Below are 3,904 nucleotides of genomic sequence, written 5' to 3'. Positions count from 1 at the left end.
GTTCTTAAACATTTGGGGTATCTAAGGCTGATTTCCGAGAAGTAAAAACATTTGGTAATGTGTCGCAGTATGTCACATCATAAAAGAAGAGCCTGCAATGCATTGTATCGGTTTTGTTTCTGCCTTCATTTTCCAGGGAGTAAATAAACCAAGACTTTTATACACATCACTAAATTTCTTTTTTTTTGTTTTTTTTTTGTTTTTTTTTTGAGACGGAGTCTCGCTCTGTCTCCCGGGCTGGAGTGCAGTGGCCGGATCTCAGCTCACTGCAAGCTCCGCCTCCCGGGTTCACGCCATTCTCCTGCCTCAGCCTCCCGAGTAGCTGGGACTACAGGCGCCGCCACCTCGCCCGGCTAGTTTTTTTGTATTTTTTAGTAGAGACGGGGTTTCACCATGTTCGCCAGGATGGTCTCGATCTCCTGACCTCGTGATCCACCCGTCTCGGCCTCCCAAAGTGCTGGGATTACAGGCTTGAGCCACCGCGCCCGGCCACATCACTAAATTTCTAATTATACCTTGGGAAAGTACCTTTGAGAGTACATAGTTATCTCCCCTTGTCTAAGACTAAAAGACATTGGTTTAGTCACTGATTTCATGAGATTTCTAAAGACTCTTTAAAGTAAATTTTAAAAATTACATAAGACACAGGGAATTTTTAAAATATTGTATTTTATGAGGTTGGGTCCAGTGGCATGCCTGTAATCCCAGCACTTTGGGATGCTGAGGTGGGTGGATCACCTCAGGTCAGGAGTTGGAGACCAGCTTGGCCAATGTGGTGAAACCCCATCTATACTAAAAATATAAAAATTTGCCAGGCGTGGTGGCGTGCACCTGTAATCCCAGCTACTTGGGAGGCTGAGGCAGGAGAATGGCTTGAACCCAGGAGGCAGAGGTTGCAGTGAGCCAAGATCATGCCACTGTACTCCAGCCTGGGTGACAGAGTGAGATTCTGTCTCAAAAATAAATTAATAAAAATAATAAAAATAAAATACTGTATTTTAGGCCAGGCACGGTGGCTCATGCCTGTAATGCCAGTACTTTGGGAGGCCGAGACAGGCGGATCACTTGAGGTCAGGAGTTCAAAACCAGCCTGGCTGATATGACAAAACCCTCTCTCTACTAAAAATACAAAAATTGGTTAGGTGTGATGGCTCATGCCTGTAATCCCAGCACTTTGAGAGGCTGAGGCGGGTGGATCATGAGGTCAGGTGTTCAAGACCAGCCTGGCCAACATAGTGAAACCTCATCTCTACTAAAAATACAAAAAATTAGCTGGGCGTGGTGGCCTGTGCCTGTAATCCCAGCTACTCCGGAGGCTGAGGCAGGAGAATCGCTTGAACCTGGGAGGCGGAGGTTGCAGTGAGCTGAGATCATGCCACTGCACTCCAGCCTGAGCGACAGTGTGAGACTCTGTCTCAAAAAAAAAAAAAAATAGCTGGGTGTGGTGGTGCATGCCTGTGGTCCCAGCTACATGAGAGGCTGAGGCATGAAAACTGCTTGAACCTGGAAGGGAGAGGTTGCAGTGAGCTGAGATCGTGCCACTGCACTTTAGCCTGGGAGACAGAGTGAGACTCTGTCTCAAAAAAAAGATATTTTTTTTTAACTTTAGTTTATTTTGGCCTGAGCCACATAATTTTCTGGATTTCTTTTTTTTTTTTCCTTTTTTTTTTTGAGACGGAGTCTTACTCTGTCACCAGGCTGGAGCACAGTGGTGTGTGATCTTGACTCACTGCAACCTCTTCCTCCCAGGTTCAAGCGACTCTCCGGCCTCAGCCTGCCAAGTAGCTGGGACTATAGGCACCCGCCACCACTCCCGGCTAATTTTTGTATTTTTAGTAGTGATGGAGTTTCACCATGTTGGCCAGGATGGTCTCGATCTCTTGACTTCGTGATCTGCCCGCCTCGGCCTCCCAGAGTGCTGGAATTACTGGCGTGAGCCACCCTACCTGACCAATTCTCGGGATTTCTGAATAAAACTATAATGTCCTGCCGGGCGCGGTGGCTCATGCCTGTAATCCCAGCACTTTGGGAGGCCGAGGCGGGCGGATCACAAGGTCAGGAGATCGAGACCACGGTGAAACCCCGTCTCTACTAAAAATACAAAAAATTAGCCGGGCGTGGTTGTGGGCGCCTGTAGTCCCAGCTACTCGGGAGGCTGAGGCAGGAGAATGGCGTGAACCCGGGAGGCGGAGCTTGCAGTGAGCCGAGATCGCGCCACTGCACTCCAACCTGGGCGACAGAGCGAGACTCCGTCTCAAAAAAAACAAAACAAAACAAAAAACTATAATGTCCTAAACTAGGACACAATCTTTCATGTCTAATCTTAGACAAGTTTGAACTCTGATATGGTTCCTTTTCCTGTCCTCATTGCATAGTTTTTCTCCTGAATTTAGCAGTATATAGAAGTCTGATTTGTGGGAGGATAACAGCGTTTTCTTCCGGGTGCGGTGGCTCACGCCTGCAATCCCAGTATTTTGGGAGGCCAAGGTGGGCAGATCACCTGAGGTCTGGAGTTCAACAGCAGGCTGGTCAACATGGTAAAACCCCATCTCTACTAAAAATACAAAAATTGGCTGGGCGTGGTGGCACATACCTGTAATCCCAGCTACTTGGGAGTCTGAGGCAGGAGAATCACTTGAACCTGAGAGGCAGAGGTTTCAGTGAGCTAAGATTATGCCACTGCACTCCAGCATGGACGACAGAGTGACACACCATCTCAAAAAAAAAAAAAAAAAAAGGATTTATATCTTTCTGTAAGGCTTTTTGTACAATAGCAATGAAGTCAGCTTTGATGAGAATTTATTATTTGTTTATGTTAAAATATGAAACACTTCCCGAATTTGTGTGTCATCCTTGCACAGGAGCCATGCTAATCTTCTCTGTATCATTCCAATTATTTTTTTCTTTTTAGTATATTGCAGCCGAAGAGAGCATGTGATAACAATTTAATGTAATTCACCTAAATTATTCAATATTAAAATATCAAGGAATATCAGACCTTTCTTTTGTTTTTTAAGATGGGGTCTTCAAGTATGGTGGTGCCTTCTTGTAGTCCCAGCTACTCGGGAGGCTGACATGGAAGGATCACTTGAGCCCGGGAGGCAGAATTTGCAGTGAGCTGAGATCTCGCCACTGCACTGCAGCCTGGGTGACAGAGCCAGGCCTTATCTTAAAAAATAAAAAAAGGAAAAAAAAAAAAAACAAACCAGCTGTCAGCTGGGCGCGGTGGCTCATTCCTGTAATCACAGCACTTTGGGAGGCCAAGGCGGGCGGGAGGATCATGAGGTCGGGGAGATCGAGACCATCTGGCTAACACGGTGAAACTCCGTCTCTACTAAAAATACAAAAACAAAATTAGCCGGGTGTTGTGGCGGGCGCCTGTAATCCCAGCTACTCGGGAGGCTGAGGCAGAATGGCGTGAACCCGGGAGGCAGAGGTTGCAGTGAGCTGAGATCGCGCCACTGCACTCTAGCCTGGGCAACAGTGAGACGCCGTCTCAAAACAAAACAAAACAGCTGTCATCCAGGCTGAGGTTGGTGTGCTGCGGTGAAATCATAGAGCTAACTGCATCCCACCCTCAAACTCCTGGCCTTGGCTGCGCACGGTGGCTCACGCCTGTAATCCCAGTACTTTGGGAGGCCCAGGCAGGTGGATCACTTGAGGTCAGGAGTTCAAGACTAGTTTGGCGAACATGGTAAAACCCCATCTATACTAAAAATACAAAAACTTAGCCGGGTGTGGTGGCGGGAGCCTGTAATCCCAGCTACTTGGGAGGTTGAGGCAGGAGAATTGCTTGGACCTGGGAGGCGGAGCTTGCAGTGAGCCCAGATTGTGCTACATCACTCCAGCCTGGGCGACAGAGCGAGACTCCATCTCAAAAAATGAAAAACAAAACAAAACCAAA

The 3,904-nt window shown here is 47.4% G+C and overlaps 1 pseudogene; it reads right to left on the bottom strand.

Moving 5' to 3' along the window:
• Positions 1-2,816: 2,816 nt before the first annotated feature.
• LOC123572563 (U6 spliceosomal RNA) lies at positions 2,817-2,929 on the bottom strand (annotated as a pseudogene).
• Between the last annotated feature and the right edge of the window lie 975 nt (positions 2,930-3,904).

The sequence above is a fragment of the Macaca fascicularis genome, chromosome 3, assembly GCF_037993035.2.
Source record: "Macaca fascicularis isolate 582-1 chromosome 3, T2T-MFA8v1.1".
Classification (NCBI taxonomy): Eukaryota; Metazoa; Chordata; class Mammalia; order Primates; family Cercopithecidae; genus Macaca; species Macaca fascicularis.
The sequence above is the reverse complement of the archived record's forward strand: the minus strand, read 5'-3'. Positions and strand labels throughout refer to the sequence as shown.